The 10,989-nt window shown below is 41.8% G+C and overlaps 1 protein-coding gene and 1 pseudogene across 1 annotated transcript in view; one reads left to right on the top strand and one right to left on the bottom strand.

Annotated features, from left to right (window-relative positions):
- The window catches only part of LOC124018749, an 11,979-nt pseudogene extending 8,680 nt beyond the window's left edge, over positions 1–3,299 (bottom strand).
- LOC124018745 (nuclear pore complex protein Nup107-like) overlaps positions 1–10,989 on the top strand; it is a 230,538-nt gene that overhangs the window by 74,030 nt on the left and 145,519 nt on the right. The window lies entirely within an intron of this gene.

Here is a 10,989-nt window from a genome sequence, read left to right as displayed (position 1 = left end):
TAGTAGTAGTAGTAGTAGTAGTAGTAGCGGTTGTAGTAGTAGTGGTGATTTTTGTAGTAGTAGCAGTAGTAGTGGTTGTAGTAGTGGTTGTAGCAGTAGTAGTGGTTGTAGTAGTAGCAGTAGTAGTGGTTGTAGTAGTAGCGGTTGTAGTAGTAGCAGTAGTAGTGGTTGTAGTAGCAGCGGTTGTAGTAGTAGTGGTAGTAGTAGTAGCAGTAGTAGCGGTGGTTTTTGTAGTAGTAGCAGTAGTAGTGGTTGTAGTAGTAGCGGTTGTAGTAGTGGTTGTAGTAGTAGCGGTTGTAGTAGTTGCAGTAGTAGTAGTAGTGGTTGTTGTAGCAGTAGTAGTAGTAGTGGTTGTTGTTGTAGTAGTAGCAGTAGTAGTGGTTGTAGTAGTAGCGGTTGTAGTAGTAGCAGCAGTAGTAGTAGTAGTGGTTGTAGTAGTAGCAGTAGTAGTAGTAGTGGTTGTTGCAGTAGTAGTGGTAGTTGTTGTAGTAGTAGCAGTTGTAGTAGTAATAATATAATATAATAATAATAATAATATATGCCATTTAGCAGACGCTTTTACGCTTTTTTACAGTCATGTGTGCATACATTCTACGTATGGGTGGTCCCGGGAATCGAACCCACTACCCTGGCGTTACAAGCGCCATGCTCTACCAACTGAGCTACAGAAGGACCAGCAGTAGTAGCGGTTGTAGTAGTAGCAGTAGTAGTGGTAGTGTAGTAGTAGCAGTAGTAGTGGTTGTTGTAGTAGTAGCGGTTGTAGTAGTGGTTGTAGTAGTAGCGGTTGTAGTAGTTGCAGTAGTAGTGGTTGTTGTAGTAGTAGTTGTTGTTGTTGTAGTAGTAGCAGTAGTAGTGGTTGTAGTAGTAGCGGTTGTAGTAGTAGCAGTAGTAGTAGTAGTAGTGGTTGTAGTAGTAGCAGTAGTAGTAGTAGTGGTTGTTGCAGTAGTAGTGGTAGTTGTTGTAGTAGTAGCGGTTGTAGTAGTAGCAGTAGTAGTGGTTGTAGTAGTAGCGGTTGTAGTAGTAGTAGTAGTAGTAGTAGTGGTTGTTGTAGTAGTAGCAGTAGCAGTAGTAGTGGTTGTTGTAGTAGTAGCAGTAGCAGTAGTAGTGGTTGTAGTAGTAGCGGTTGTAGTAGTAGCAGTAGTAGTGGTTGTAGTAGTAGTGGTTGTAGTAGTAGTAGCAGTAGTAGTGGTAGTGGTTGTTGTAGTAGTAGCAGTAGCAGTAGTAGTGGTTGTTGTAGTAGTAGCAGTAGTAGTGGTTGTTGTAGTAGTAGCAGTAGCAGTAGTAGTGGTTGTAGTAGTAGCGGTTGTAGTAGTAGCAGTAGTAGTGATTGTAGTAGTAGTGATTGTTGTAGTAGTAGCGGTTGTAGAAGTAGCAGTAGTAGTAGTAGTAGTGGTTGTTGTAGTAGCGGTTGTAGTAGTAGCAGTAGTAGTGGTTGTAGTAGTAGTGGTTGTAGTAGTAGTAGCAGTAGTAGTGGTAGTGGTTGTTGTAGTAGTAGCAGTAGCAGTAGTAGTGGTTGTTGTAGTAGTAGCAGTAGCAGTAGTAGTGGTTGTAGTAGTAGCGGTTGTAGTAGTAGCAGTAGTAGTGATTGTAGTAGTAGTAGTAGTTGTAGTAGTAGCGGTTGTAGAAGTAGCAGTAGTAGTAGTAGTAGTGGTTGTTGTAGTAGCGGTTGTAGTAGTAGCAGTAGTAGTGGTTGTAGTAGTAGTGGTTGTAGTAGTAGTAGCAGTAGTAGTGGTAGTGGTTGTTGTAGTAGTAGCAGTAGCAGTAGTAGTGGTTGTTGTAGTAGTAGCAGTAGTAGTGGTTGTTGTAGTAGCAGTAGTAGTAGTGGTTGTTGTAGTAGTAGCAGTAGTAGTGGTTGTTGTAGCAGTAGTAGTAGTAGTGGTTGTTGCAGTAGTAGTGGTGGTGCCAGTGATTTTGGCCCAGGGATGTTTGTAGTCACACAGTATCAAACACGAGGTCTCATTTACTCGTAGTTCAGATATGGAAGTAAAATGTTCATCTCACCTGTTAGCTTCTGTGTCAAGTTCACCCGAGAGACTCATTTTAGAGCACTGACCCCTAAACAGAGATCCAGCATAGTGGTTATTAACACAGTGACAGCTCAATATCGAATGAGAATAGTTCTCTATTATTTCAAAACGTTCTCTTCTTAGAAATCAAACATTTACTAAACAGATACATCCAAATAGTCTGGTGATTTAAATCACGTGTCCATGTCGTCATGACTGCTAATGATCACCTCTTCTCCATTCCTGCCAGGGTTGAATTGGATCCGCGGTAACCCCGGCGGTGTCAGAGGTGTAGCTGCTTTGTAGCTGTCAAATCAACAAGCGTCTCTACATTTTATTCCCATCGCCGGCATTGTCATTGGATGTGCAGAGTTGCATTTATATAAATCCCACGCATCCGTTTTTCAATTTCAAACACTGTCGTCCGTGATGTAATCGACACCTCGATTAGGCTGATATAAATTTTATTGTTTAAAAAAAAAAAATGTTTTAACGGGAGTCATTTCTATATAGCCTACACTTTCTTGTTCTGAACTTCTAACGCAGGATGGGTAAGTTCTCTCGTTTCTGGGTTGGGCAAAATCTGGGAATTATATATCCGGTCTAAAGCGTGTGTAATGGTCCAGCTGTTCTATATCCGGTCTAACGTGTGTAATGGTCCAGCTGTTCTATATCCGGTCTAACGCGTGTAATATGGTCCAGCTGTTCTATATCCGGTCTAACGCGTGTAATATGGTCCATTTGTGGTATGGTCTTTTCTCAACAGAAATGTCGTAAACCAAGAGCAAGACCTGTTGAAACGTACCTCGGTTCGAATCCGACAAGGGGGAAAACAGCCATATCTACTACAGCCTGGCACTCTGCAGTCAACCCGGGCTGGTCTTGGTTATTCTAGCTCGACTTGCGTTTCCACTGCCGCAATATTATTAACAATGTCATCATGTTGCTTTCTAACCAATGTGACTGTGCTGTTCGCTTCGCTAATGTTGAAATTGTAGAAAATCCTTTGGCTACAACTAGAAAGATGTTGCAGAAATATCCCCCTTGGTGGATATAAACTACACAAGACTTCCTCTGGGTGGAATGTACCGAGTTGAACCGAGTGGAAGTTGTATCCGCCTTGTGGTTTGTAGTTTTACAAACCTGCTGGAGTTGGTTAGCCGCAGGCGGACGAGCAATATGCACCGTTTGTAGTGCGGATGAGTTTAACCAACCTGAACTGGAATCAACGTGAAGATGAATAGCTTTAGAAAACCCCTGAGTAGATCTAGTGCTTCGTAGGAGCTAGGCCACCCTGCCCTCTGGTCTTACTGGAGCGAATAATAACTCACCACGGTGTCTTAGTTTAAACCATCCATCTCCTTCTATCATGTTGCTTTTGTTCAACAGGTAACGTTATGCTATTAAGGAATTGTAGGGGAATAAAATGACGTAGCATCAGCCTAATAATAACGATGTTAAGAAAAGTATGGTCAATGGTTTCATACTAAATTACACGAAACAGGAGCTTATTGTCATTTTTAAAAACGACAATATATAGAGATGAACAAATTGTAAAATAACCATGATGTAGAAATATATGAACAATATGTTTTTGAATTTGACTCGTACATGAGCGATTACTGCCCATTATGTATGACTGAACTGTACCTGTCCCAGGTGAAATAGACTGTTATGGTCTGAGTGTTTTACTGTACCTGTCCCAGGTGAAATAGACTGTTATGGTCTGAGTGTTTTACTGTACCTGTCCCAGGTGAAATAGACTGTTATGGTCTGAGTGTTTTACTGTACCTGTCCCAGGTGAAATAGACTGTTATGTCTGAGTGTTTTACTGTACCTGTCCCAGGTGAAATAGACTGTTATGGTCTGGGTGTTTTACTGTACCTGTCCCAGGTGAAATAGACTGTTATGGTCTGAGTGTTTTACTGTACCTGTCCCAGGTGAAATAGACTGTTATGTCTGAGTGTTTTACTGTACCTGTCCCAGGTGAAATAGACTGTTATGGTCTGAGTGTTTTACTGTACCTGTCCCAGGTGAAATAGACTGTTATGGTCTGAGTGTTTTACTGTACCTGTCCCAGATGAAATAGACTGTTATGGTCTGAGTGTTTTACTTTAATGTCCTTCCCGGTGACGAGTGCTCAGTATCTATGTTCTAGATACAGTTGATCTTTGAATGCAAACATATCTGGTCAAAGTCCAGTGACTCAACGCCATAGTATAGCATAAACCTAACAGGTGTTTAACCTGTGGGCAGAAAGAGCCATGGTGCACTCTGAAATACTTTATAATTAAGGATGGATACAGTTTCAACATATTTCTAACTGTAAAGTGTATACCCAACGACCACTGAGCATTTCAGCTAATGTAACAATGGAAAGACATTCTAAGAATCATATGAACACTCATGTTCTTACATTCTGATTGGTTAATGTTGGGACTAGACAATAGATATTACATTCTGATTGGTTAATGTTGGGACTAGACAATAAATATTACATTCTGATTGGTTAATGTTGGGACTAGACAATAGATATTACATTCTGACTGGTTAATGTTGGGACTAGACAATAGATATTACATTCTGACTGGTTAATGTTGGGACTAGACAATAGATATTACATTCTGACTGGTTAATGTTGGGACTAGACAATAGATATTACATTCTGATTGGTTAATGTTGGGACTAGACAATAGATATGACATTCTGACTGGTTAATGTTGGGACTAGACAATAGATATTACATTCTGATTGGTTAATGTTGGGACTAGACTAGACAATAGATATTACATTCTGATTGGTTAATGTTGGGACTAGACAATAGATATTACATTCTGATTGGTTAATGTTGGGACTAGACAATAGATATTACATTCTGACTGGTTAATGTTGGGACTAGACAATAGATATTACATTCTGATTGGTTAATGTTGGGACTAGACAATAAATATTACATTCTGATTGGTTAATGTTGGGACTAGACAATAGATATTACATTCTGACTGGTTAATGTTGGGACTAGACAATAGATATTACATTCTGACTGGTTAATGTTGGGACTAGACAATAGATATTACATTCTGACTGGTTAATGTTGGGACTAGACAATAGATATTACATTCTGATTGGTTAATGTTGGGACTAGACAATAGATATGACATTCTGACTGGTTAATGTTGGGACTAGACAATAGATATTACATTCTGATTGGTTAATGTTGGGACTAGACTAGACAATAGATATTACATTCTGATTGGTTAATGTTGGGACTAGACAATAGATATTACATTCTGATTGGTTAATGTTGGGACTAGACAATAGATATTACATTCTGACTGGTTAATGTTGGGACTAGACAATAGATATTACATTCTGATTGGTTAATGTTGGGACTAGAGTCAATAGATATTACATTCTGACTGGTTAATGTTGGGACTAGACAATAGATATTACATTCTGACTGGTTAATGTTGGGACTAGACAATAGATATTACATTCTGACTGGTTAATGTTGGGACTAGACAATAGATATTACATTCTGATTGGTTAATGTTGGGACTAGACAATAGATATGACATTCTGACTGGTTAATGTTGGGACTAGACAATAGATATTACATTCTGATTGGTTAATGTTGGGACTAGACAATAGATATTACATTCTGACTGGTTAATGTTGGGACTAGACAATAGATATTACATTCTGATTGGTTAATGTTGGGACTAGACAATAGATATTACATTCTGACTGGTTAATGTTGGGACTAGACAATAGATATTACATTCTGACTGGTTAATGTTGGGACTAGACAATAGATATTACATTCTGACTGGTTAATGTTGGGACTAGACAATAGATATTACATTCTGATTGGTTAATGTTGGGACTAGACAATAGATATTACATTCTGACAGGTTAATGTTGGGACTAGACAATAGATATTACATTCTGACTGGTTAATGTTGGGACTAGACAATAGATATTACATTCTGATTGGTTAATGTTGGGACTAGACAATAGATATTACATTCTGATTGGTTAATGTTGGGACTAGACAATAGATATTACATTCTGACTGGTTAATGTTGGGACTAGACAATAGATATTACATTCTGATTGGTTAATGTTGGGACTAGACAATAGATATTACATTCTGATTGGTTAATGTTGGGACTAGACAATAGATATTACATTCTGATTGGTTAATGTTGGGACTAGACAATAGATATTACATTCTGATTGGTTAATGTTGGGACTAGACAATAGATATTACATTCTGATTGGTTAATGTTGGGACTAGACAATAGATATTACATTCTGATTGGTTAATGTTGGGACTAGACAATAGATATTACATTCTGATTGGTTAATGTTGGGACTAGACAATAGATATTACATTCTGATTGGTTAATGTTGGGACTAGACAATAGATATTACATTCTGATTGGTTAATGTTGGGACTAGACAATAGATATTACATTCTGACTGGTTAATGTTGGGACTAGACAATAGATATTACATTCTGACTGGTTAATGTTGGGACTAGACAATAGATATTACATTCTGATTGGTTAATGTTGGGACTAGACAATAGATATTACATTCTGACTGGTTAATGTTGGGACTAGACAATAGATATTACATTCTGATTGGTTAATGTTGGGACTAGACAATAGATATTACATTCTGATTGGTTAATGTTGGGACTAGACAATAGATATTACATTCTGACTGGTTAATGTTGGGACTAGACAATAGATATTACATTCTGACTGGTTAATGTTGGGACTAGACAATAGATATTACATTCTGATTGGTTAATGTTGGGACTAGACAATAGATATTACATTCTGACTGGTTAATGTTGGGACTAGACAATAGATATTACATTCTGATTGGTTAATGTTGGGACTAGACAATAGATATTACATTCTGACTGGTTAATGTTGGGACTAGAGTCAATAGATATTACATTCTGATTGGTTAATGTTGGGACTAGAGTCAATAGATATTACATTCTGATTGGTTAATGTTGGGACTAGACACTAGATATTACATTCTGACTGGTAATGTTGGGACTCCCTCCAGGTATTACCCCTCCAGGTATTATCCCTCCAGGTATTATCCCTCCAGGTATTATCCCTCCAGGTATTACCCCTCCAGGTATTATCCCTCCAGGTATTATCCCTCCAGGTATTATCCCTCCAGGTATTATTCCTCCAGGTATTATCCCTCCAGGTATTACCCCTCCAGGTATTATCCCTCCAGGTATTACCCCTCCAGGTATTACCCCTCCAGGTATTACCCCTCCAGGTATTATCCCTCCAAGTATTATCCCTCCAGGTATTATCCCTCCAGGTATTATCCCTCCAGGTATTACCCCTCCAGGTATTATCCCTCCAGGTATTATTCCTCCAGGTATTATCCCTCCAGGTATTACCCCTCCAGGTATTGTCCCTCCAGGTATTATCCCTCCAGGTATTGTCCCTCCAGGTATTACCCCTCCAGGTATTGTCCCTCCAGGTATTATTCCTCCAGGTATTACCCCTCCAGGTATTACCCCTCCAGGTATTGTCCCTCCAGGTATTATCCCTCCAGGTATTATCCCTCCAGGTATTATCCCTCCAGGTATTATTCCTCCAGGTATTACCCCTCCAGGTATTACCCCTCCAGGTATTACCCCTCCAGGTATTACCCCTCCAGGTATTACCCCTCCAGGTATTATCCCTCCAGGTATTATTCCTCCAGGTATTATTCCTCCAGGTATTGAATGGTTCTCCTATCGATCGGGTTCTTGCCTATAAATATCTGGGCATTTGGATTGACACGGATTTAACATTTAACCCATGAGGCAGCGCACAATTGGCCCAGCGTCTTCTGGGTTAGGGGAGGGTTTGGCCCAGCGTCTTCTGGGTTAGGGGAGGGTTTGGCCCAGCGTCTTCCGGGTTAGGAGAGGGTTTGGCCCAGCGTCTTCTGGGTTAGGAGAGGGTTTGGCCCAGCGTCTTCCGGTTTAGGGGAGGGTTTGGCCCAGCGTCTTCTGGGTTAGGGGAGGGTTTGGCCCAGCGTCTTCTGGGTTAGGGGAGGGTTTGGCCCAGCGTCTTCCGGGTTAGGGGAGGGTTTGGCCCAGCGTCTTCTGGGTTAGGGGAGGGTTTGGCCCAGCGTCTTCTGGGTTAGGAGAGGGTTTGGCCCAGCGTCGTCCAGGTTAGGGGAGGGTTTGGCCCAGCGTCGTCCGGGTTAGGAGACGGTTTGGCCCAGCGTCTTCTGGGTTAGGAGAGGGTTTGGCCCAGCGTCGTCCGGGTTAGGGGAGGGTTTGGCCCAGCGTCGTCCGGGTTAGGAGACGGTTTGGCCCAGCGTCGTCCGGGTTAGGAGACGGTTTGGCCCAGCGTCGTCCGGGTTAGGAGACGGTTTGGCCCCGCGTCTTCTGGGTTAGGGGAGGGTTTGGCCCCGCGTCGTCCGGGTTAGGGGAGGGTTTGGCCCAGCGTCTTCTGGGTTAGGGGAGGGTTTGGCCCAGCGTAGTCCGGGTTAGGAGAGGGTTTGGCCCAGCATCGTCCGGTTTAGGGGAGGGTTTGGCCCAGCGTCGTCCGGGTTAGGGGAGGGTTTGGCCCAGCGTCGTCCGGGTTAGGGGAGGGTTTGGCCCAGCGTCGTCCGGGTTAGGGGAGGGTTTGGCCCAGCGTCATCCAGGTTAAGGGAGGGTTTGGCCTGGCTGGGATATCCTTGTCCCATCGCTCTCTAGCGACTCCTTGTGGCAGCCAGGCGCATGCACGCTGACTTCAGTCGAGAACATGAGATATTCTCATCTATCTGTAGTACAGTGTTTCCTCCGACACATTGGTGCGGCTGGCTTCCGGGTTAAGCGAGCAGTGTGTCAAGAAGCAGTGCAGCTTGGCGGGATCGTGTTTCAGAGGAAGCATGGCTCTCGGCGTTGCAGTGATGGGACAAGACTGTTACAGTTGTTGACTACGGTGACACCATTTACCAGAATGCAGTCTAACATAGTGCCATTGGTTTTATCGCAGGTGACAGTTTTAATACTCATCACTACATCCTGTATCTGGTCCTCATTAAAGTCCAGTAGATCACTTCCTACTCATCACTACATCATGTTGTCTGGTCCTCATTAAAGTCCAGTAGATCACTTCCTACTCATCACTATATCCTGTATCTAAAGGTTGTCTGGTCCTCATTAAAGTCCAGTAGATCACTTCCTACTCATCACTACATCCTGTTGTCTGGTCCTCATTAAAGTCCAGTAGATCACTTCCTACTCATCACTACATCCTGTATCTGGTCCTCATTAAAGTCCCATAGATCACTTCCTACTCATCACTATATCCTGTATCTAAAGGTTGTCTGGTCCTCATTAAAGTCCAGTAGATCACTTCCTACTCATCACTATATCCTGTATCTGGTCCTCATTAAAGTCCAGTAGATCACTTCCTACTCATCACTACATACTGTATCTGGTCCTCATTAAAGTCCAGTAGATCACTTCCTACTCATCACTACATCCTGTATCTGGTCCTCATTAAAGTCCAGTAGATCACTTCCTACTCATCACTACATCATGTATCTGGTCCTCATTAAAGTCCAGTAGATCACTTCCTACTCATCACTATATCCTGTATCTGGTCCTCATTAAAGTCCAGTAGATCACTTCCTACTCATCACTACATACTGTATCTGGTCCTCATTAAAGTCCAGTAGATCACTTCCTACTCATCACTACATCCTGTATCTGGTCCTCATTAAAGTCCAGTAGATCACTTCCTACTCATCACTACATCCTGTATCTGGTCCTCATTAAAGTCCAGTAGATCACTTCCTACTCATCACTATATCCTGTATCTGGTCCTCATTAAAGTCCAGTAGATCACTTCCTACTCATCACTACATACTGTATCTGGTCCTCATTAAAGTCCAGTAGATCACTTCCTACTCATCACTACATCATGTTGTCTGGTCCTCATTAAAGTCCAGTAGATCACTTCCTACTCATCACTACATCCTGTATCTGGTCCTCATTAAAGTCCAGTAGATCACTTCCTACTCATCACTACATCCTGTATCTGGTCCTCATTAAAGTCCAGTAGATCACTTCCTACTCATCACTACATCCTGTATCGGGTCCTCATTAAAGTCCAGTAGATCACTTCCTACTCATCACTACATCCTGTATCTGGTCCTCATTAAAGTCCAGTAGATCACTTCCTACTCATCACTACATCCTGTATCTGGTCCTCATTCAAGTCCAGTAGATCACTTCCTACTCATCACTATATCCTGTATCTAAAGGTTGTCTGGTCCTCATTAAAGTCCAGTAGATCACTTCCTACTCATCACTATATCCTGTATCTGGTCCTCATTAAAGTCCAGTAGATCACTTCCTACTCATCACTACATCCTGTATCTGGTCCTCATTAAACTCCAGTAGATCACTTCCTACTCATCACTATATCCTGTATCTGGTCCTCATTAAAGTCCAGTAGATCACTTCCTACTCATCACTACATCCTGTATCTGGTCCTCATTAAACTCCAGTAGATCACTTCCTACTCATCACTACATCCTGTATCTGGTCCTCATTAAAGTCCAGTAGATCACTTCCTACTCATCACTACATCCTGTTGTCTGGTCCTCATTAAAGTCCAGTAGATCACTTCCTACTCATCACTACATCCTGTATCTAAAGGTTGTCTGGTCCTCATTAAAGTCCAGTAGATCACTTCCTACTCATCACTACATCCTGTATCTGGTCCTCATTAAAGTCCAGTAGATCACTTCCTACTCATCACTACATCCTGTATCTGGTCCTCATTAAACTCCAGTAGATCACTTCCTACTCATCACTACATCCTGTATCTAAAGGTTGTCTGGTCCTCATTAAAGTCCAGTAGATCACTTCCTACTCATCACTACATCCTGTATCTGGTCCTCATTAGTCCAGTAGATCACTTCCTACTCATCACTACATCCTGTATCTAAA

Source organism: Oncorhynchus gorbuscha, unplaced genomic scaffold (genome assembly GCF_021184085.1).
Source record: "Oncorhynchus gorbuscha isolate QuinsamMale2020 ecotype Even-year unplaced genomic scaffold, OgorEven_v1.0 Un_scaffold_576, whole genome shotgun sequence".
In the NCBI taxonomy this organism is placed as follows: Eukaryota; Metazoa; Chordata; class Actinopteri; order Salmoniformes; family Salmonidae; genus Oncorhynchus; species Oncorhynchus gorbuscha.
This window is presented reverse-complemented; position numbering and strand designations above follow the sequence as displayed.